Consider the following 24,849-nt stretch of genomic DNA (forward strand, 5'->3'; position numbering starts at 1 on the left):
GGATGAATCCCACTTGGTTGTAGTGTATGATCGTTTTTGTTTTGTTGGCTTCAGTTTGCTAATATTTTGTTGAGAATTTCTGCCTCTATAATCATCAAGATATTGACCTATAATTTTCTTTTTCTTTTCTTTTCCTTTTTTTTGTTTTTGTTTCTGTTTTTTTAGTGTCTTTGTCTGGTTTTGGTAACAGGGTGATGGTGGCTTCATAGAATAAATTTGGGAGTGTTCCCTCCTCTTCAATTTTCTGAAATAGTTGGAGCAGGATAGGTGTAAATTCTTTGTATGTTTGGTAGAATTCCCCAGAGAAGTTGTCCAGTCCTGGAATTTTGTTTGTAGGGAGTTATTATTATTATTATTATTATTATTATTACAGAATCTATTTCACTTCTAGTGATTGGCCTGTTCAAATTACCTGATTTTTCTTGACTCAGTTTTGGCAGGCTATATATTTCTAGAACCTTGTCCATTTCTTCTAGGTTGTCCAATTTGTTGGCATATAACTGTAATAGTATTCTCTTTTGATTTTTTTTTTGTATTTCTGAGGTATATGTTGTTATTTCTCCTCTTTCATTTCTTATTTTGTTTATTTGGGTCTTCTCTCTTTTCTTCTTGGTGAACCTAGCTAGAGGTTTGTTGACTTTACCTTTTGAAAAAAAACAGCTCCTGGTTTCATTGATCATTTTTATTGTTTTTAATATATATATTATTTATTTCCACACTTATCATTATTATTTCCTTCCTTCTGCTGACTTCGGGTGTTGTTTATTCTTCTTTTTCTAATTCTTTTAGGTGGTAGGTTAGGTTTTGTGTTTGATATTTTTCTTGTTTCTTGAGGAAGGCCTATATCACTATGAACTTCCCTCTCAGAACTGCTTTTCTGCATCCCATAGATTGTGTAATGTTGTATTTGCATTGTCATTTGTCTTGAGGTATTTTCTGATTTCATTGTTGACCTGTTGGATTTTTTAGCAGTATGTTGTTTAGTTTCCTTATGTTTGTTATTTCCCCATATTACTTTTTGCAGTTGATTTCTAGTTTCATATCATTATGGTCAGAAAACATGCTTGTTGTAATCTCTATCCTCCTGAATTTGTGAGGCTTGTTTTGTGACCTCCTATGTGGTCCATCCTAGAGAATTTTTCTTGTGTGCTTGAAAAGAATATGTATTTGGATGTAGTGTCCTGTAGATATCAGTTAAGGCCAACTGGTCTATTGTGTCATTTAGGACCTCCATTGCATTATTGATTTAATTTCTGGAAGATCTGTCCCTTGGTGTCAGTAGATTGTTAAAGTCTCCTACTATCATTGTATTATTGTCCATTTGTCCCTTTATGTCTGTAATTATTGTTTTAGTATTTAGGTGCTCCTCTATTGGGTGCATGTTAATGAGTGTAACATACTATTCTTCCCTTTATCATTATATAATGTCCTTCTTTGTCTTTCTTTATGGGCTTTGTTTTAAAGTCTATTTTGTCTGATATGAGTATTTCTATCCCCAGTTACCAGTCATTTCCATTTGCATGAAATACATTTTCTCATCCCCTCACTTTCATTCTGTGTGTGTCTTTCACTGTGAAGTGAGTCTCTTGTAGGCAGCATATTGTAGGGTCTTTTTTTTTTTCAGTCTGCCACTCTATGTCTTTTGATCACAGCATTTAGTCCATCAACATTTAAAGTAATTATTTATTGGTACATACTTATTGCCATTTTAAACCTTGTTTTCCAGTCATCTTTGTAGTTCTTTTTGTTCATTTCTTCTTTTTGTTTTTCCTTTTGTGGTTTGTTGATTTTCTTTTGTAGTACACTTGAGTTCCTTTCTTTTTGTTTTTTGTGAATATATTGTCTGTTTTTGATTTGTGGTTACCATGGAGTTCAAGTATGTTGACCCATACTATATATATTTGCTTAAAACTGATAGTTGTTCAACTTCAAACACATTCTAAAAGATGTACCTTTTTATATACCCCTCTGCCACACTTTGTGATTTTTATGTCCTATTTTACAACATCATGTTTATTCTTTTGCTGTTAATTGTAGTTATCATCACTTTTACAGATTTTTAATTGCTTTTTAAGCAATCCTCAATCCTTTCATATGTTTGCCTTACCTATTGTGATTTCCCCTTTCCTCTATTCTTGTTTCTGTTATTTCATTATTTATTTATTTATTTATTTATTTATTTATTTATGGCTGTGTTGGGTCTTTGTTGCTGCTCGCAGGCTTTCTATTGTTGCGGTGCATGGGTTTCTCATTGTGGTGGCCTCTCGTTGCAGAGCATGGGCTCTAAGCATGCAGGCTTCATTAGTTGTGGCACACAGGCTCAGTAGTTGTGCCTCATGGGCTCTAGAGTGCAGGCTCAGTAGTTGTAGCACATGGGCTTAGTTGCTCCATGGCATTTGGCATCTTCCAGTACAGGGCTCGAACCCATGTCGCCTGCCTTGGCAGGATGATTCTTAACCATTGTGCCACCAGGGAAGCCCCTTGTTTCTTTTCTATTTGGAGAAAACCCTTAAATATTTCTTTAGGCTAGGTTTAATATTGCTGAATTCTTTTAGTTTTTGCTTGTCTGAGGAATTATTTATCTATTCTTCTATTCTAAATGATAATCTTGTTGGATAGAGTATCCAAAGTTGTAGGGTTTTCCCTTTCAGGAATTTGAATTTATTGTTTGACTCCCTTCTGGCCTGCAAATTTTCTCTAGCAAAATCAGCTGATAGTGTTATAGGCGTTCCCTTGTGACCTACTCTTTGTTTTTCTCTTGCTGCCTTTAGAATCCTCTTTTTATCTTTAAATTTTGCCATTTTAATTCTTATATGTCTTGGTATGGGTCTGTTTGGGTTCATCTTATTTGGGATCTTCTGTGCTTCCTGTCCCTGGATATCTGTGTTCTTTTTTTTCAGCCATAATTTCATCAAATACATTTTTGATTCCCTTCTTTCTCTTCTCCTTCTGGAACCCGTATTATGCATCCGTTGACATGTGCTGTATTATCCCATAGATCTCATATATTGCTTTTTTTTTCTTTTGTCTTTCTGTCTGCTGTTCTAGCTAGGTGATTTCCATTTTTCTGTCATCCAGATCACTTATTCGTTCTTCTGTGTCATTTAGTATGTTATTCATTGCTTCTAGATTGGTATTTATCTCAGCAACTGAATTATCTAATTTTGGTTGGTTCATCTTTATAGTTTCTAGTTTCTTGTTACAATGCTATGCATTTCTAATGATAATCTGTCTTAAGTCCTTTAGTTTTTTTTGTTTTTTTTTTACTTTTTGCGGTACATGGGCCTCTCACTGTTGTGGCCTCTCCCGTTGCGGACCACAGGCTCTGGATGCGCAGGCTCAGCGGCCATGGCTCACCGGCCCAGCCGCTCCGCGGCATGTGGGATCTTCCCGGACCGGGACACGAACCCACGTCCCCTGCATCGGCAGGTGGACTCTCAACCACTGCGCCACCAGGGAAGCCCAAGTCCTTTAGTATTTTTAATACCTCCTTTTTAATTGGGTTCTAGTAAACTGAGGTCTGTTTCATTATTTGTTCTTTCAAGGGATTTCTCTTGTTCTTTTTTTTTCCTTTTTTGCGGTACATGGGCCTCTCACTGTTGTGGTCTCTCCCATTGTGGAGCACAGGCTCCGGATGCGCAGGCTCAGCGGCCACGGCTCACAGGCCCAGCCGCTCCGTGGCATGTGGGACCCTCCCGGACCGGGGCATGAACCCACGTCCCCTGCATCAGCAGGCGGACTCTCAACTACTGCGCCACCAGGGAAGCCCCTCTTGTTCTTTTAATTGGGAATAATTCCTCTGCCTTTTTATTTTACTTAACTTTATCTCTATGAATTTAGGAGAAACAGTTGTCTACTGTGATCTTGAAGGGGAATTTTTATGTGGGAGCATCCCTGCGTAGACTGTGTGTCCAATATTTTTGGTGCAAGGGCTGGTTTTGGTATGGATACCAGACATATCTTTCCTCTGAGTGTGCTGGCTGTTATCCCCTTGATAGGGGGCGTGGTTGGTGTTTCAGTGTCTAGAGCCTGTGCTGGATATGAGGTGGTTCTTTCTCTTTGTTCATGGCTGTCACTGCCCTGCTGGGGGCAGGGTCCATTTCCCAGTTGGAATAGAAGCCTTGAGGGTTGGGTTTCATCAGGCTCTGTTACCCTCGAGTGTGTCGCCTGCCCCAAAGTTTGTAATTGCTGAAGTAAGTGAGGCCTGTGTGGTCACAGCTAACCTATGGGTCACCCATGCAGGTGTCCATGGTTCCACTCAGAAGCATCCCAAGGTTCCGTCCCTTTCTCTGTTATGTTCATCCCACATTTAGTGCAGGGCTGTGGTGTGGAGTAGGCTGGGACTGGGGGTTGGGGCATTGTGGCTGCAGGAACTGAGGTGACGGTGCTCCATCTGAGACCTGGGCTGCCTCTTTGGCAGACTTCTCCAAGGACCTGTCTGCCCCAGATCTAGTGCTAATCTGTGGTGTGTCTAGTGCTAATCTGTGGTGTGGAGTGGGTGGAGTTGGAGCACTCATGCTAGGACATAAGCCACTGTGTACTCCTGCCCAGGGCCAGTCTGCCTGAGAGTCAGTGCTTAGCGTTTGTGCATTCTTATGGCATCACCCAGTGTGTGCGCTGACAATGTCTGCCCAGCTAGGCTTGGTGCCCCAGTGCATGTGCTGACAGTGGTCTCTGTGGTTCCACCCAGATCACACCCCAGGTGCCCTGGTCTGTCTCTGCATAACTAGACTGATCTTTGCCCTGATCTTGTGCCAGGCTGTGATGTGGAGTGAGCAGGAGTGGGGTATTCATCCTTTTGGACTGGGAAGAGTGGCAAGGTAGCAGCAGCCAGTACAAGGCTCTCTCCACCCTGATTCTTATCAAGCCAACATGCAGGCACTGCTCACAAGTAGAGTCTAGGCTTCCTCAGCCCTTCTATCTGTCTCAGCGGATTTCCCAGCAGACAAGGGGGCTTGTCTCCTCCCTGCAGGACCCCAGAACTGGGATGCCCATATTTTTAGTCAACCTGCTCCCCAGGGTGAGAATTCACCTATGTGGACTACTGTTCCTTACAGATCCCTGCCAGGGGTGCAGGTTCTGACCCAATGCCTTTTTTCCCATCCTGCACAGTTACATGGACATCTTTCTTCCAGCTTTGGCTGTATAGGAGTTCTTTTGCCAGTTTCCAGTTAGTTTTCCGTGATTATTGTTCCACATGTAGATGTACTTTTGATGTGTTTGTTGGGGGAGGTGAGCTCCATGTCCTCCTACTCTGCCATCTTGGTCCCCCTTGGCCCAATATACTTTTGACTTAAGTACTAAGGCCGTTTAATGTGGAAAGGATGGTCTTTTCAAAAATGGTGCTAAGAAAACTGAATATCCACATACTGAAGACTAAAGTTGGACTTATACCCCACATCATATACAGAATTACTCAAATGAATCTAAGACCTAAACATACAAGTTAAAACAATAAAACTCTTGGAAGAAACATAGGGGAAAAGCTTCCAGGCATTGGATTTAGCTATAATATTTTGGATATGGCACTGCAAGCATAGGCAACAAAAGAAAAAATAGATAAATTGATCTTCATCAAAATTTCAAATTTTTGTGCATCAATGGACACTATGAAAAGAGAGTGAAATGGCAACCTATAGACTGGGAGAAGATATTTGCACATCACATATCTGATAAGGGATTAATATCCAAAATTCATAAGGAAACCCTACAACTCAACAACAAAAAAACAACCCAATAAAAAATGGGCAAAGGGCTTGGCTAGACATTTCTCCAAGGCAGAGAGATATACTTAAAGCCTCCGAGTATATGAAAATATGCTCAACACAATTAGTCATTAAAGAAATGCACATAAAAACCACAATGAGATACCACTCCCCACGTACTAAAATGGCTACAATCAAAACAACAAAAAACCCCAAGTGCTGATGAGAATGTAGAGAAATTGGGACCCTCAGACACCATTGGTGGGAATGTAAAGTGATTCAGGCACTGTGGAAGACAGTTTGGCAGTTGTTCAAAAAGCTAAACATAGAAATTCCATATGATCCAACAGTTCAACTTCTAGGTATATGCTCAAAAGAATTCAAAAGAGGAACTCAAACAGATACATGCACACCAATATTCACAGCAGCAATTAATCACAATCGCTAAAAGATGGAAATAACCCAAATGTCCATCAACAACTGAGTGGATAAACAAAATATGGTATAAATATAAAATGGAATATTATTCAGTCATAAGAAGGAATGGAATTCTGAATCATGCTACAACATGGATGAAGCTTGAAAACATGCTAGGTGAAGTAAGGCAGACACAAAAGGATAAATATTGTATGATTCCATTTAGATGAGATAACAAGAACAGGCAAATTAATAGAGAAAGAAAGTAGATTAGAGGTTAGCAGGGGCCAGAGGTATGAGAAATGGGGAGTTATTGCTTAATTGTTACAGAGTCCCTAGAGATGATAAAAATTTTTTTTTGGAAATAGATATAGTGATGTTGTGGTTGCACAACATTATGAATGTAGTTAATGCCCCTGAATTGTACACTTAAAAATGATTAAAATGGTACATTTTATGCATATATATGTTACCACAACAAAAAAAATATAAGAGAATCAATTACATATCTCAGAGTCTTTTAAATATATTGTTGAAATTAAAGAATTACTAGAGGTTATGTTTGCATAATCTTTTAAGTATACTAAAAACAATGGAATTGTATACTTTTAAGTGTTGAATTTTACAATATGTGAATTTTAAATCAATTTTTTAAATTAACCATATATATGTCTATAAAGTCATTCTCAAAATGTTTCAGATTAAAACAATATGGACCACATCTCTGACCACAATGCAATTAAAGTAGAAATTAATAAGACAACTTAATAATATTTCTATGTTTAGAAATTAAGAAACTCACTTTTTTTTAACATCTTTATTGGAGTATAATTGCTTTACAATGGTGTGTTAGTTTCTGCTTTATAACAAGGTGAATCAGTTATACATATACATATGTTCCCATATCTCTTCTCTTTTGAATCTCCCTCACTCCCACCCTCCCTATCCCACCCCTCTAGGTGGTCACAAAGCACCGAGCTGATCTCTCTGTGCTATGCGGCTGCTTCACACTAGCTATCTATTTTAAGTTTGGTAGTGTATATATGTCCATGCCACTGTCTCGCTTTGTCACAGCTTACCCTTCCCCTTCCCCATATCCTCAAGTCCATTCTCTAGTAGCTCTGCATCTTTATTCTCGTGTGTGGGTTTATCTCTGGGCTTTCTATCCTGTTCCATTGGTCTATATGTCTGTTTTTGTGCCAGTACCATACTGTCTTGATTACTGTAGCCCTGCAGTATAGTCTGAAGTCAGGGAGCCTGATTCCTCCAGCTGTTTTTTGTTTGTTTTTTCTCAACATTGTTTTTGCTGTTCAAGGTATTTTATGTTTCTACACAAATTGTAAAATTTTTTGTTCTAGTTCTGTGAAAAATGCCATTGGTAATTTGATAGGGATTGCATTGCCTCTGTAGATTGCTTTGAGTACTATAGTCATTTTGACAATATTGATTCTTCCAATCCAAGAACATGGTATATCTCTCCATCTATTTGCGTTGACTTTCTTTGATCAGTATTTACAGTTTTCTGCATACAGGTCTTTTGCCTCCTTAGGTAGGTTTACTCCTAGGTATTTTATTCTTTTTGTAGCAATGGTAAATGGGATTGTTTCCTTAATTTCTCTTTCTAATCTTCCACTGTTATTGTATAGGAATGCAAGAGATACCTGTGTATTAATTTTGTATCCTGCAACTTTGCTAAATTCCTTGATTAGCTCTAGTAGTTTTCTAGTGGCATCTTTAGGATTTTCTATGTATAGTATCATGTCATCAGCAAACAGTGAGTTTTCCTTCTTCTTTCCCCAATTGGATTCCTTTTATTTCTTTTTCTTCTCTGATTGTCATGGCTAGGACTTCCAAAACTGTGTTGAATAATAGTGGTGAGAGTGGGCACCCTTGTCTTGTTCCTGATACTAGAGGAAATTCTTTCAGGTTTTCTCCATTAAGAATAATGTTTGCTGGGCTTCCCTGGTGGCACAGTGGTTGAGAATCCGCCTGCCGATGCAGGGGACACGGGTTCATGCCCCAGTCCGGGAGGATCCCACATGCCGCGGAGCAGCTGGGCCTGTGAGCCATGGCCGCTGAACCTGCATGTCTGGAGCCTGTGCTCCGCAATGGGAGAGGCCACAATGGTGAGAGGCCCACGTATCACAAAAAAAAAAAAAAAAAAAAAAGAATAATGTTTGCTGTGGGTTTGTCATATATTGCCTTCATTATGTTGAGGGAGGTTCCCTCTATCCCCACTTTCTGGAGAGTTTTTATCATAAATTGATGTTTAATTTTCTCAAAAGCTTTTTCTGCATCTATTGAGATGATTATATGGTTTTTACTCTTCAGTTTATTAAGATGGCGTATCACATTGATTGATTTGCATATATTGAAGAATCCTTGAATCGCTGGGATACATCCCACTTGATCATGGTGCATGATCCTTTTAATGTGCTGTTGGATTCCATTTGCTAGTATTTTGCTGAGGATTTTTGTGTCTATGTTCATCAGTGATATTGGCCTGTAATTTTTGTGTGTGATATCTTTGTCTGGTTTTGGTATCAGGGTGATGGTGGCCTCGTAGAATGAGTTGGGGAGTGTTTCTCCCTCTGCAATTTTTAGGAAGAGTTGAGAAGGATAGGTGTTAGCTCTTCTCTAAATGTTTGATAGAATTTGCCTGTGAAGCCATCTGATCCTGGACTTCTGTTTGTTGGGAGTTTTTAAATCACAGTTTCAATTACAGTACTTGTGATTGGTCTGTTCATATTTTGTTTCTTCCTGGTTCAGTTTGGGGAGGTTGTACCTTTTTAAAAATCTGTCCATTTCTTCTAGGTTGTCAAGTTTATTGGCATATAGTTGCTTGTACTAGTCTCTTATGATCGTTTGTATTTCTGTGGTGTCCATTGTAACATCCCCTTTTTCATTTCTAATTTTATTGATTTGAGTTCCCTCCCTCTTCTTCTTGATGAGTCTGGCTAAAGGTTTATCAATTTTATTTATCTTTTCAAAGAACCAGTTTTTAGTTTCATTCATCTTTTCTATTACTTTCTTCATCTCTATTTCATCTGTTTCTGCTTTGATCTATATGATTTGTTTCTTTCTACTAACTTTGGGTTTTGTTCTTCTTTCTCTAGTTGCTATAGGTGTAAGGTTAGGTTGTTTATTTGAGATTTTCCTTGTTTCCTGAGGTAAGTCTCTATTGCTATAAACTTCCCTCTTAGAACTGCTTTTGCTGTGTCCCGTAGGTTTTGGATTGTCATGATTTCATTTTCATTTGTCTCTAGGTATTTTATGATTTCCTCTTTGATTTCTTCCGTGATCCATTGGTTGCTTAGAAGCTTATTGTTTAACATCCAACGTGTTTGTGTTCTGTACATTTTTTTTCTTTCATGTAGTTGATTTCTAATCTCACAGCATTGTGGTCAGAAAAGATGATTGTTATGATTTCAATTTTATTAACACATTATTGACCGGAGACGTATTAATACATCTTTTGTTACCCGAACGTTATTGACCAGAGACGTATCAATACGTTCTTAGAGAGTGCTACAATTAACATCACTGTGCAATTTGTTAGAGCTTAAATTGATCAAGGTTCTTTATACAACTTACAATTATCGTTATCATTCACATTTTGCTCCATTAAGTTTTTGTTCCAACCTTGTATATATTATATACGTAAAATCTTCCAAAATGACGCATTGCAAAATTTTGAGTGAAGAAGAATTTTTCAGTCAATTTTATGCAGATACTTTCTCTGATTGTCTGAGCGACATATGTACTAGTGTCTCAGAAGATGATAGTTTTTCAGAATACAGTTCTGATTCAGATGATGTGAATATTAGACCAATAAAAAGATTTTAAAAAATAGTGACTGATTCTGATACAAAAAGTGAAAATGAAACTCAGGGTGCTGGAGAATGCACCTTTGCTTCTACAGAATAGTGAATTGAAAACAACATTTCATGAAAATTAGAAGATTTTACAGGTATGTCAAGTGTCTCTATTGAAGGCAATAATCCACAAAGTGTTAGTGAAATAACAAAATTAATTTTTGGCCAGCCAAAATAAAAATCACCAGCTAAAGGCATTACTTTCTGCAAAAATCCCTGGGTCAATAATCAGTAAAATTTACCGAGGCTCGCTTTGTGGCCCAGCATGTGATCAATCCTGGAGAATATTCCATGTGCACTTGAGAAGAACGTGTATTCTGCTGTTTTGGATGGAATGCTCTATAAATATCAATTTAGTCCATCTGGTCTAATGTGTCATTTAAGGCCTGTGTTTCCTTATTGATTTTCTGTCTGGATCATCTGTCCATTGATGAAAATAGGGTGTTAGAGTCCTCCACTGTTTTTGTGTTACTGCTGATTTCTCCTTTTATGGTTGTTAGTATTTGCCTTATAAATTGAGGTGCTCCTATGTTGGATGCATATATATCTACAATTGTTGTATCTTCTTCTTGGATTGATCTCTTGATCATTATGTAGTGTCCTTTTTGTCTCTTGTAACAGTCTTTATTTTAAAGCCTATTTTGTCTAATATGAGTATTGCTACTCCAGCTTTCTTTTGACTTCCATTGGCATGGAATACATTTTTCCATCCCCTTACTTTCAGTCTGTATGTGTCCCTTGATCTAAAGTGGGTCTCTTGTAAACAGCATATATACAGGTCTTGTTTTGTATCCATTCAGCCAGTCTATGTCTTTTGGTTGAAGCATTTAATCCATTTACATTTAAGGTAATTATCCATATGTATGTTCTTATTGCCATTTTGTTAATTGTTTTGGATTTGTTTTTGTGTTTTTTCTTCCCTTTTTCATTCTCTTCTCTTGTGATTCGATGACTAACTTTAGTGTTGTGTTTGGATTGCTTTTTCTTTTTTGTGTGTATCTATTGTAGATTTTCAGTTTGCTGTTCCCATGAGGTTTTGATATAGACATCTGTATATAAACAACAATATAGATTGTTTGAATTCAATAAAGACAATATAGGTTGTCTATAATTTCAAATGCATTTCCGATATCCTGCATTTGTGCTCTCCTCTTCTCACAATTGCTGATTTTGATATCATATTTGTGTGCAGATGATTTCCTACCTTTACTGTATGTTTACCTTTACCAGTGAGCTTTTCATTCATAATTTTCTTGTTTCTAGTTGTCGTCTTTTCTTTTCCACCTAGAGAAGTTCCTTTAGCACTTGTTGCAAAGCTGGATGGTGGTGCTGAATTCTCTTAGCTTTTGCTTGCCTGTAAAGCTTTTGATTTCTATGTTGAATCTGAATGACAGCCCTGCTGGGTAGAGTATTCTTGGTTGTAGGCTCTTCCCTTTCATCACTTTAAGTATATTGTGCCACTCCCTTCCGGCCTGCAGAGTTTCTGCTGAGAAATCACCTGACAACCTTATGGGAGCTCCTTGTATATTGTTTGTTGCTTTTCCCTTGTTGCTTTTGATATTTTTTCTTTGTCTTTAATTTTTGTCAGTTTGATTACTATCTGTCTCAGTGTGTTCCTCCTTGGGTTTATCCTGCCTGGGACTTTCTGCACTTCCTGGACTTGGGTGACTGTTTCCTTTCCCATGTTAGGGAAGTTTTCAGCTATTATCTGTTCAAATATTTTCTCAGGCCCTTTCTCCCTCTCTTCTCCTTCTGGGACCCCTATAATGCAAATGTTGGTGCATTTCATGTTTTCCCAGAGGTCTCTTAGACTGTTCTCATTTCTTTTCATTCTTTTCTCTTTATTCTGTTCTGCGGCAATGATTTCCACCATGCTGCCTTCCATGTCACTTATCCGTTCTTCTGCCTCAGTTATTCTGCTACTGATTCCTTCTAGTGTATTTTTCATGTCAGTTATTGTATCATTCACCTCTGTTTGTTTGTTCTTTAGTTCTTCTAGGTCTTTGTTAAACATTTCTTTTGTCTTCTCGATCTGTGCCTTCATTCTTTTTCTGAGATCTTGGATCATCTTTACTATCATTACTCTGAATTTTTTTCAGGTAAGTTGCCTATCTCCACTTCACTTAGTTGTTCTTCTGGGGTTTTATCTTGTTCCTTTATCTGGGACATATTCCTCTGCCATTTCATTTTTTCTAACTATCTGTGATTGCAGTTTCTGTTCCACAGGCTGTAGGGTTGTAGTTCTCTTGCCTCTGCTGTCTGCCACCTGAGGCTGTCTGGTGGGAGGGACTGGTACCTGCCCACTGGTTGGTGGAGCCGTGTCTGGTCCCTCTGGTGGGCAGGGTCGTGTCTGAGTGTGTGTGCATTATCGGGTGGCTGTTTATTAAGGAGGACTTTAAGCAGCCTGTCTGCTGATGCATGGGGCTATGTTTCAGTCCTGTGGTTGTTTGGCCTGAGGTGTCCCAGCACTGAAGCCTTCAGGCTGTTGGGTGGTGCCAGGTCTTGGTGAGAAAATGGCACCCTCCTAGAGGGCCCATGCCAATGAGCACTCGCCAGAGCCACTGCCACCAGTGTCCCTTTCCCCACAGTGAGTCACAGTTGCCTCCTACCTCTGCAGGGTACCCTCCAACAATAGCAGCTAAGTCTGGCCCAGTCTCTTATGAGGTCACTGCTTTTTTCCCTGGGTCCTGGTGCACATGAGACCCTGTGTGCACCCTCCAAGAATGGAGTTTCTCTTTCCCCCAGTCCTGTGAGAGTCCTGTGGTCAAACCCCAGTGGCTTTCAAAGCCAGACTCTCTGGGGGCTCTTCCTCCCATTCCCAGGCCCCCAAGCTGAGGAGCCTGACATGACGCTCTCAACTTTCACTCCTGTAGGAGAACTGCTGTGGTATAACTATTTTCCATTTTGTGGGTTGCCCACCCAGTGTGTATGGGATTTGATTTTATGGTGATTGCACCTGTCTTACCATCTCTTTGTGGCTTCTTCTTTGACTTTGGATTTAGGGTATCTTTTTTGGTAGGTTCCAGCATTTTTTTTTTTTTTTTTGGTCAGTGGTTTTTCAGCAGTTAGTTGTGATTCTGGTGTTTCCATAAGAAGGGGTAAGCTCACATCCTTTTACTCTACCATCTTGCCTCCTCTCCTTCCATTAACTCTTTTCAGGGACAGATTTTGTTGATATATTTTTTCCTTTGAATGGGCCACACTTTCCTGTTTTTTTGTATGTCTTCTAATGTTTTTGTTGAATACTGGACATTTGAATCTAATAATGTGGTAGCTCTGGAAATCAGATTCTTCCCCCTTCCCCAGGGTTTGCTGTTGTTGTTGTTTTTGATTGCCATAGGCTGTCTCTGTCCTGAGAATCAGCCTAAGGTGTAAAGTTAAGGGCTTATGTATTTCCTGAGACTCTTCTTAGGCATGCATAATCACTTTCTAATTTTATCCATATATGCAGTTGTTTTTTAATAGTCTAGTCTTTAATGTCTGTCTCCCAAAAGAGGAAAAGCAAAAAATGAAGTGGGGGGTGAAGAGTGCTGGCCTTTAAATATCTTGAAAGACACTTGAGCCAGATGGGGTAGGGGCTTGCAATAATGGGAGGAGGTGCAACAACAATGGCTCCCCTCTAGCTCTATTTGTCTGCACCTCTGTGATCAGAAGCAGCAATCAACAATCATATAACAGATCCCTGACATTTGAAAGAAAGGGTACTTGTTGCCCACCCTGACTCTCACAAGCTGGGTGCAAGTTGCTCCAGGAACACAGTCACACAGATTGTGTGTTGGGAATTGGTAGCTGCTACTGTGCCAAATGTTGATTATTGACAGAAATTTACCATCCAAGGGTTCCCATAAAAGTTACCTGTGTTCAACAGACTCCAGAGCTCCAAAACAGTTACATCAGATGATTCTGCTGGTGCAATTTTTGCCTAGCTGGGTAGACAGATTCCTGGTGTTTCTGGCTCCACCATCTTCCCAGAAGCCTCCTTTTTTAAAAAAAAAAACAAAAAGTTTTGTTTTCATTCATTTTCTCTGTCATTTTTCTAATTTATATTTCATTCATCATCTCTGTTCTAATCTTTATTATTTATTCCTGGTGCTAGCTTTTGGTTTAATTTCTCCCTCCCTTCTAAGGACAGTTTGGGGCAGATTTAGGATTCTTGATTGACACTTTTCAGTGTTTTTCTTTTGGCACTTTGAATATACCAGCCCACTGACCTCTGGCCTCCAAAGTTCCAAGTGAGAAATCTGCTGATAATCTTACTGAAGATCACTTTTATGTGATGAATCACTTCTCTCTTGCTGCTTTCAAGATTTTCTTTTGCTTTCAACAGTTTCTGTGTCTTCAGTGTGACCTTCTTTGAATTCATCTTATTAGGAGTTCATTAAGGTTTTGAGTGTTTATGTTCATGTCTTTCTTCAAATTTGGGAAGTTCTTAGGCATTATTTCTTCAAATAATCCCTTTGCTCCTGTCTGTCTCTCTCTTCTTCTGGGACTCCCACAATGCATGTTGATACTCTTGAAGATGTTCCACAGGTTCCTTGGGCTTTGTTCACTTTCCTTCAATCTTTATTCTTCCTGTTCTGCAGACTTGACAATTTCAATTGTTTTATCTTCTTCTTCACTGATTCTTTCTTCTCCTACTCAAATCTGCTTTTGACTGGGATCTAGTGAGTTTTTCATTCAAGTTATTGTACTTTTCAGCTCCAGAATCTCTTTTTGGTGTGGTCTTATATTTTCTCTTTATTCATAGTTCCATTTTGTTCATACATAATTATCTTGACTTTCTCTGTGTCTTCCTTTAGTTTTTTGAGCATCTTTAAGACAGGTTTTTTTTTTAATTCTTTGTCTATTGGGTCTGCCATATGGCCTTTCTCACCAGTTTCTGTTGATTTTTTTTTTCTTTGCATGGAAAAAAATTTTTCCTGTTTCTTTGCACATCCTATAATTTTTTTCCCTGAAAATTTAATATTTGAATCTAACAATGTAGTAAGTCTGAAAATCAGATTGTTCCATTTCTCAAGGGTTTCCTTTCATTTTTGTTTACTTTATTAGTATTTTTATTGTTTTATGTTCTCTTTCCCAGGGATCAGCCTGAGGTATAAACTTAAGGTCTTATCAGGTCTGAGTCTGTGTTTTTCCTTAGACATGTATGGTGATCTGTACATGGGTTGCTTTTGAATGTCCTAGTCCTTAAATGTCTGGCTCCCAAAATAAGGAAAAAAGATAATAAAGATGGAGAGAAAGGTGCCAGCTCTTTAAATCTCCTAGAAGTTGTTTCAGCTGTAGGGCTTGGGGCTTGCAACAATGGGAGGGGTGGTGCAGCAATGACTGCCCACTTCTATGTCTGTACTTCCATTATCAGAAGCAGCAATCAACAATCAGAAAACAGGTCCCTGATATTTGGAGGACAGGGTCCTTATTGCCCACCTTGGGTCAGCAAGCTGCATGTAAGCTGCTCCTGGTACAAATGCACAACTGACTGTCTCAGAGCTGAGGGTGGGGGATGGGTAGCAATTGCTGAAATTGACCAAAATTAACTGCAATTTCCCATTCAAGCCTTCTCCTTGAAGTTGCAAGTCTGAATAGACTCCACAGTTCCAACATAGCTATATCAAGCAGATTCTCCCAGTATAATTGTCCAGGAAAGAAGACAAGGTTCCTGGCACTTCCTACTCTGTCTTCCCAGAATCCCAAAGCTCTTTTTATATATTGCTGAATTCCACTTATTAATGTTTCATTGAGGATTTTTTGCATCTGTATTCATGAGAGATATTAATCTGCAGTTTTCCTTTCTTGAATGGTCTTTGTATGGTTTTGGTATCAGGATAACACTGGCCTCACAAAACGAGTTGGGGAATTTCTCCTTTTCTGCTTTCTGGTAGATAATGTATAGAATTGCTTCTTCTTTTAATGTTTGGTAGAATTCTCTGCTGAAAACATCTGATTCTTTCTTTGGAGTTTTTATGTTTTATTTCTATTTTATTTATTTATTTATTTGGCCACACTGCATGACATGTGGGGTCTTGGTTCCCTGACCAGGGATTGAATACATGCCCCTTGCATTGGAAGCATGGAGTCTTAACCACTGGACCTCCAGGGAAGTCCCTTCTTGGGAGGTTTTAAATTAAAAACTCAATTTCTTTAATATTTATAGAACTATAAAAATTTGTCTTCCATATTGAATGATTTTTGAGGAATTAGTCCATTTCACTTTAGTTGTCAAATTTAGGTATGTAAAATTATTTATATTTCCTTATTACTCCTTTGAAATCTACAAGATTTGTAGTGGTATCCCACTTCATTTCTGATATTGCTAATTTGCATCATTTGGCAATATTATTGATCTTTTCAAAGAACCATCTTTTGCTTACTTTCTCTATTGTTTTTCTACTTTCAACTTGCACCTCTGGGTTTACCCTGCTCTTCTTTTTATGGGATCCTAAAGTGAGAGCTTACATGATTTTCTTGAGACTTTCCCTTTTTTCTAATGTAAGAATTTGGTGCTATAAATTTTTCTCTAGCACTACTTTAGTTATAGCCCACTCATCTTGGTATGTTTTAATTTCATTTTCATTTAGTTCAATGTATTGTTTTTATTTCCCTTGAGACTTCCTCTTTGACTCAAAGATTATTTAGCAACTTGTTTCCAACTGTTTGGAGATTTTCCTGTTATCTTTCTGTTACTGATTTTTAGCTTGGTTCATTTGTGGTGAGAACACACACAGTATGATTTCAATTATTTTAAATATGTTGAAGATTGTTTTATGGCCCTATCATGGTAAGTGGTCTATCTTGGTAAACTATCCACGGGAACTTGAAAAGAATGTGTATTCTGCCGTTGTTGGGTGAAGTGGTGTGTGTGTGTGCGTGCTGCATCATGTTAATTTATGGTACTGTTGAGTTATTATATAACCTTGCTGATTTTCCATGTAGTTCAGTCAATTATTGAAAGAGGGGCAATGAAGTCTCCAACTATAATCATGGGTTTGTCAATTTCTCCTCTCAGTTCTGTCCGTTTTTGCTTTAAGTATTTTGCAGCTCTGTTTGGTACATACAAATTTAGGATTGCCATGTCTTCTTGATAGACTGACCCTTTCAGTATTATGAAATGCCCCTCTCTGACCCCAGTGATTTTCTTTGCTCTAGAGTCTACTTTATCTGACATTAATGTAGCCACTACAGCTTTTTTCTGATTGTTTGCATTGCATATCTTTTGCCATTTTTTTACTTTCAACCTACATATACCATTAATTTTGAACTGAGTTTCTTGTGGGGAGCATATAGTAGGGTCTTGTTTTTTATCTACTCTGTTCTTCTCTTTTAGTTGGTATATTCAGACATTTACATGTAATATAATTATTGATATGCTAGGACTTCAGCAGGGTTTTTTGTTTCATTTTGTTTTGTTATGTTTTCTTCTTCTGCCTTCCTTTGGGTTACTTGTACCTTTTTTTTTTTTTCTTTTAGAATTCCATTTTGCTTTATCAATAGTGCTTTTGAATGTATCTCTTTGTATAGACATTTAGTTGTTGTATTATATTATGCACACATAACTTTTCATAGTCCTCTGGTGTCAAGATTTCACCAGTTTGAGTCAAGTGTAAAAACCTTTCAATCCTTTCAGTTCCTTTACCCTCTGTCATTTATAATACAATTGTCTTAAATGTTTCCCCTACATGCTTTGAAATCCACAGACAATGTTACAATTTTTGCTTCACTCACCAAATATAATTTAGAAAACTTAAGAGAAAAAATTCCATTGTATTAACTAATATTTTTACTCTTTCTATTGTTCTATCTCCTTTCCTGATGTTTCAGGAATTCTTCTTTTATCATTTCCTTTCCAGTTCAAGAACCTCCTTCAGCCCTTTTTTTTAAAAAAATAGGGTGGATCTACTGGTGACAAACCCTTCTAGTTTTCCTTCATCTGAGAATGTCTTGATATCTATACACTTTATTCCTGAAGAATATTTTCACTGCATATAAAATTCTTAGTTATAGTTGTTTTCAGCACTTGGAAATGTGATGCCCCTTCCTTCTGGCCTCTTTGGTTTCTGATAAGAAACTTGCTGTAATTCAAATTGTTTTTTACTTATAGGTAAAGTATTATTTTTTTCTTTCTGCTTTCAAGATTTTTCATCTTTAGTTTTCAGAATTTTGACTATGATGTATCTTGGCATGATATTTTGGGGGGTGCATCCTATTTTGGGTTAGCTCAGCTTCTTGAATCTGTAGCTTTATGTCTTTTGCCAAATTTTTTTTCAGTCATTATTTATTCAAATATGTATTCAACCTCACCCTCCTTCTCCTCTCCCTCTGGGATGCAGATGAGATAAATATTAGATCATTTGTTATACTACCACAGGTCCCTGAGGCTCTATTCACTTTTTTTTTCCAATCTATTTTTCTCTGCTGGTTAATTTCTATTGTTTTATCTTTACTTTCACCAATCCTTTCCCTATCATTTCCACTCTGCTACTGAATCCATCTAGTGAGTTTACTATTTCCTTTATTGTAATATTCAGTTTAAAATTTTCCATTTGGTTCCTCTTTATATTTTGTATTTCTTTGCTGAGACTTTCTAGTTTTTTGTTTCAATCATTTTCAGATTTTTTTAATTAAAGTATTTTTATCATGCCTGCTTTAAAACCTTTGCAAGAAAATGCCCATCTCTGTGTCATTTCTGGTTTGGTGTCTGATGATTATCTTGTCTTTCTCAAGTTAAGATAGTCTTGGTTCTTGGTATAATGAGTGATTTTCAGTTGTACCCTGGACATTTTGATTACTGAATTGAGACTCAGATCCTATTTAAACCTTCTGTTTTACAGGCTCCTCTGACATCACATCAGCACAGAAAGGAAGACCCCACCTCAATTCTACCAAGTGGGGGTGAAATTCCATCACCCTGGCTGGGAGGGTATGATGATTAATTTTATATGTCAGTTTGACTGGGCTATAGGATGCCTTGATCATAAAGATTATTTCTGGGCTTCCCTGGTGGCGCAGTGGTTGAGAGTCCGCCTGCTGATGCAGGGGACGCGGGTTCGTGTCCCAGTCTGGGAAGATCCCACATGCCGCGGAGCGGCTGGGCCTGTGAGCCATGGCCACTGAGCCTGCGCGTCCGGAGCCTGTGCTCTGCAACGGGAGAGGCCACAACAGTGAGAGGCCCACGTAACGCAAAAAGAAAAAAAAAAAAAAAAAAAAAAAGATTATTTCTGGATGTGCTGTGAGAGTGTTTCCAGAAGAGGTTAGCATTTGAATTGGTGGACTGAGTAAAGCTGATGGTCCTCCCCAAAGTGGGTGGGTATCATCCAATCTATTGAGAGCCTGAACAGAACAAAAGCTCAAGCGCAAATGCTTGAGCTGATATCAATCTTCTCTTGCCCTTAGCGTTCCTGGTTCATCTCTTCTTCCCACCTCCCTCTAGTTTCTCAGGAGAACCCTAATACGAGGCATGAGGGGTGGGGGGAAGAGGGGAGAGTGCCTTGTAACTGCTCCCTACATGTTCATGACTTTCATGAACACTATGTCATGTTCATGACTTTCATGAACACTATGAAGGATGAAAGGTCTCATTATCATTGGGTGGCCATGACAATCCCAGCTTCTCTTGGTCTTTTCTGAAATCATCCCAGCAAAACAATCATGGAAGTCTAGGTTCCCCACTTAATCTTTGCTGAGGGGGATTACAGCCTATTTTGTTCCATGGTGTTTGGCTGCAGTAAAGCAGTTATTGTCTGTAAGTTTTCTGTCTTGCTAAGTTGCCTCTTTCCTGGTCCTTATTTCCCCCCCAAATTCATTATTTTGAAGCCCTACCCCTGAGTGTGGCTGTATTTGGAGATGGGGCCTCTAAGGAAGTAATTAAGGTTAAATGAGGTCATAACGTTGGGCTTTGATCCAATAGGGCTAGTGTCCTTATAAGGCACACCAGAGAACTAGTGTTCTCCCCATGCAGCCCCACTCCCTACGTAGATGCACCAAGGAAAGACCATGTAAATATATAGTGAGAAGGACCAGGAAGAGAGCCCTCACTGGAAACCAAGTCAGCCAGAACCTTGATCTTGGACTTCTGACCTCCAGATCTGTGAGAAAATAAGTTTCTGCTGTTTAAGGCACCCAGACTGTGGTACATATGACAGTCCTAGCAAACTAATACAGATTCCCTTGGCTCAAGGTTTTTCAGGGGTTGCAGTCAAGCTGTCAGCCAGGATCATCCCAAGGCTTAAATAAGGAAGGATGAATTTCCAAGCTCATTACTATGGTGTTGGCAGGATTCAGTTTCTTGTGGGGTGTTGGGCTGAGCGCCTGTTTTTCACTAGCTATTGCTATGAGGCCTCTCTCAGTTCCTTGGCACAGGGGCCTCTCCACAGGGCAGCTCCCAATATGGCAGCTGGTTTCCATCACAGTGAGGAAGTGAAGGAGCAAGGCAACAAGAGAATGAGAAAGCAAGAGTGTCTGCTCAAGAGAGAAGCCAGTCTTTTACTTAACCCTAATCTCAGCAGTGACATCCCATCACCTTTTCGATTCATTAGAAACGTCACTATATCCAGCCCACACTCAAGGAGAGAAGATTTAAAAAGGGCCTGAATACTAGGAGGTAGGTATTGTTGGAGGCCATCTTAGAGGCTCTCTACAAGCTTTCAACGGCCAAATTTGGGACAATTTGAGCAGCATAATAAATGACACTAATGGATTAATACTGATAGAATAAACATCCATGAGTCCATACTGTTATAAACAAAATAATTGAATGAATACAGATCTTCAAAATATGATGGGGTTATGTCCTGATAAACCCATAAGTTGAAAATGCATTTAATACACCTAACTTATGGAACATCATAGCTTAGCCAAGCCTATCTTAAATGTGCTCAGAACACTTACGTTAGCCTAAAGTTGGACAAAGTCATCTAACACAAAACCTATATTATAATAAACTACTGAATATCTCATGTATTTTATTGAATACTATGCTGAAAGTAAAAATCTAGAATGGTTGTAAGGGTACGGAATGGTTCTAAGTGTATTGGTTGTTTACCTCCCTAACTGTGTGACTGACTGGTTCACTGCCACTGCCCAGCATCACAAGACAGTATCATACTACATATCACTAGCTCAGGAAAAGATCAAAATTCAAAATTCGATGTACAGTTTCTACTCAACTTCTATTGCTTTCACACTGTCGTAAAATCAAAAAATTATAAGTCAAACCACTGTAAGTCAGGGACTGTCTGTAAATAAATGGAGGGGAAAGGACAGCTCTTCCTTAGAGTAGAATTCCATTTAACAAAGGTAGAAAGAAAACAGGAAATAGAAAATCACCATTTGGTAAATACCACAGTAATACTTGCTGTGAGCAAGAATGAAATCTACAATTACTGGATGAAATTCTGATTTAAAAAATAAGGTAAATGCAAAGTCTTAAAGTTTCTCCCCACAAGCTACTTATTAATTTAAAAAGAAAATTTTTTAACTTTACAGTGGAGAAATCTGATGAATAACAACAGAATGATCAGACTTAACCAGTAATGACTTACCAATTCACGTACCTCTAATATGATGCACCAAGAAGGGCACATCACTTCTGTAATCGTCTTGCCAAAAATGCGTCAATCAGAAAACCCAAATTGATTGATTTCTCATCAATCAGAAAACCCCAATTGTGGGACATCTTACAAAATAATTTTCCCATACTCTTCAAGTGTCAAGATCATCAAAGACAAAGAAAGACTAAAAATTGTCTAAGATTCCAGGAGGCTAAGGCAACAGGATAAACCTACGCAACATGGGATCCTAAATCGGATCCTGAACCAGAAAAAAAGACATTGCTTGGATAAATTTTTTTTAAGAACCATCTTTTATTGAACTATTTTGTTTATTTTTTTAAATTTTTATTGGAGTATAGTTGCCTTACAATGTTGTTAGTTTCTACTGTATAGCAAAGTGAATCAGCTATATGTATACATGTATCCCCTCTTTTTTGGATTTCCTTCCCATTTAGGTCACTACAGAGCACTGAGTAGAGTTCCCTGTGCTATACAATAGGTTCTCATTATTTATCTATTTTATACTTAGTATCAATAGTGTATATTGACCCCAATCTCCCAATTCATCCCACCCCCCTTTCCCCCTTGGTATCCATGTTTAGATAACTAATGAAATTTAAATGGAGACTGTAAATTAGTAAAGAGTATTGTATAGATGTTAATTTTCTCAAATAATTATATTACAGTTATGTAATATACTAACATTAAAAGCTGGATGAAGGGTATACAAGAACTCTGAGTATTGTTATATTTCAAACAACTTTACAGACGTATAATTTACCCACTAGCAATCCTGCTCTCCCTCAGCCCTAGGCAACTACTAATACACTTTGTCTCTAGAGTTGCCTATCCTGGACCTTTCATATAAATGGAATCATATGGAAATGGAAGCTTTTTGTAACCGACTTCTTTCTTTCAGCATAATGTTTTCGAGGTTCATCCATTGTTATGTGTTGAATTGTGTACCCCCAAAAGATGTTGAAGTTCCCAGTACCTGTGAATGTGCCTTTATTTGAAATTTGGATCTCTGCAGATGTCAAGTAAAGATGAGGTCATTAGCTGTGGTGGGCCCTAATCCAATGATTGAGTCCTCGTAAAGAGGGGAAATTTGGACAGAGATAGATACACTTAGAGGGAAGATGAGGTCAAGACACAGGAAGAACACCATCTGCAAGCCACAGAATGCCTGAGGCTACCAGAAGCTAGAGGATAGGCATGGAAAAGATTTTCTTTCACACCCCTCAGAAGAAACCAACCCTGCCAATACCTTGATTTCAGACTTCCAGCCTCCAAAACTATGAGACAATAAATTCCTGTTAAGCCTCCCAGTTTCTGGTACTTTGATATGGCAACCCCAGAAATCAAATATATTCATGATGCATATTATCAGTACTTCATTCCTTTTTATTGCCAAAATTATTCCACTGTGTGGCTGTATGACATCTGGCTTATCCATTCAACATTTGGGTTATTTTGACCTTTTAGCTAGCATAAAAAATGCTGCTGTAAATATTTGCATACAAGTTTCTGTGTGGACATGTTTTAATTTCCCTTGGGTATATACCTAAGAATGGAATTGCCAGGTCATATAATTGTATGTTTACCTTTTTAAGGAACTGCCAAACTATTTTCCAAAGTAGCTGCACCATTTTATATTCCCACCAGTGAAGTGTGAGGGTTTCAACTTCTCCACATCCTCACCAACACTTGTTACCATCTGTCTTTTTGATCATAGCCAAGAGAGTATGAAGTAGTATCTAATTGTGGCCTTGATTTGCATTTTTGTAATGACTAAGGATGTTGAGCTTTTTTTGTTTTATGTGCTTATTGGCCATTTCTATATCTTCTTTGAAGAAATTTCTACTCAAATCCTTTGCCTAGTTTTTAATGAGTTTATCTTTTTTATTGACTTGTAAGAGTTTATATATTCTGGATACTGAATCCTTATCAAATATATGATTTGCAAGTATTTTCTCTCATTCTTTTTGCTTTCTTGATGGTGCTGTTTGAAGCACAAGTTTTACATTTTTATGAAGTCCAATTTGTCAACTTTCATATCTTTTATTATATTTGCAAAACTTCAGTGCATCTAAAATTACTTCAACATAAAAAAAACTATAAAAATCTATGTAAAAAGTTTAGAAGACTATGTTCTAGACTACCAAAAGGAAGTAGAAATGGAATTTTTCATTTGCTATTCAATACAGTTCTGTTTCTTTTCTTTTTTCTAGATTATACAAGTGATGCAAATTCTCTGGAAATTTTAGAAATTAACATTAGTAAACTAATGTAGTAAACTCACCATCCAGGGATAACCATCACTGTCACTGAAATTTATAGTCTCACACAAACGTATAAACATTCATAAAAATTGAGGATCATTTGTTCTATGAGGGGAGAGCCATGTAAACAATGTGGGGATGGATGACTCATGGACTAACAGGAATTTGTGTTGCCATGCTACACCAAGGAGAGGTGGTGCCCAACCAGGGCCATTCAGAGGGCGATGGCTTGAACTGGCTTTACAAGGTGAGTGATGGCTGTGCTTTAGGGGAAAAAGAGAGAGAAGTTTTCTAGAGGGCAACCAGGAGTAAAGGAATGTCAACGGAGCAGTGATGTAAACCCCTGATAGTAAGCCAGACTGGATGACACTGGATTCTGAAGGGCCTTCCATGGCATGGGATGCAATCCATGCAGGCCACGGGGCGTCCTTGAAGACTTCTGGACAAAGACATGGCCGGGGACCATGGAAATGTCTGAGATATATTTTATATTCTGCGTACTCACATGCAGATGACCATACGTCCTGGTTGGTCGGAGACAGCCTCAGATTACACCTTTGGTCCTAGAGTTGCACCCCCTTTCACTCTCAAAAGTGCCCAAATTTGGAGGATAAATATTATCATCTACACACACACACACAAACACACACAACAGAACTTTCACAATTCTCACCTTTATTATGCGAAATGCACTGAGATTTTGCATTCTGTTTTATTTCATTAAAATATATATATATTGGTTGCAACCCATTAAACTGACTTTGACACACTAATAGCTCCTAGCCCAAAAACTCTGACCTAGATGCCTGTCAGGTCTTGGGAAAAGGGGGAAGAAGACAGTTAAGTTTGGATATGTACAGTTTAAGGCCGTGGTTCTCACCCTTGGCAGTGCATCAAAATCAACTAAAGCATTACTGAAAATGCACATCTTCAGGTCCACTGCATATAAAGCTCTACTACGTGTATTTCTATGGAAAGAGCTGTAGCATATTTGACAAATAACACATGAAAGGGGATGAATACTTAC

At 38.3% G+C, this 24,849-nt stretch overlaps 1 protein-coding gene and 1 long non-coding RNA gene across 2 annotated transcripts in view; one reads left to right on the forward strand and one right to left on the reverse strand.

Moving 5' to 3' along the window:
• The window catches only part of LOC132495773 (uncharacterized), a 33,128-nt gene extending 10,872 nt beyond the window's left edge, over positions 1-22,256 (forward strand). The window contains exons 2-3 of the long non-coding RNA XR_009533334.1: positions 18,823-18,911; positions 21,476-22,256. This is a non-coding gene — a long non-coding RNA (uncharacterized LOC132495773). The remainder of the gene's footprint in view (positions 1-18,822; positions 18,912-21,475) is intronic.
• Positions 1-24,849, reverse strand: part of URGCP (upregulator of cell proliferation) — a 69,082-nt gene that overhangs the window by 44,145 nt on the left and 88 nt on the right. The window contains exon 2 of the mRNA XM_060107712.1: positions 13,853-13,976. The gene's annotated coding sequence lies outside the window, so the exon portion shown is untranslated. The remainder of the gene's footprint in view (positions 1-13,852; positions 13,977-24,849) is intronic.

The sequence above is a fragment of the Mesoplodon densirostris genome, chromosome 9, assembly GCF_025265405.1.
Source record: "Mesoplodon densirostris isolate mMesDen1 chromosome 9, mMesDen1 primary haplotype, whole genome shotgun sequence".
Taxonomy (NCBI): domain Eukaryota; kingdom Metazoa; phylum Chordata; class Mammalia; order Artiodactyla; family Ziphiidae; genus Mesoplodon; species Mesoplodon densirostris.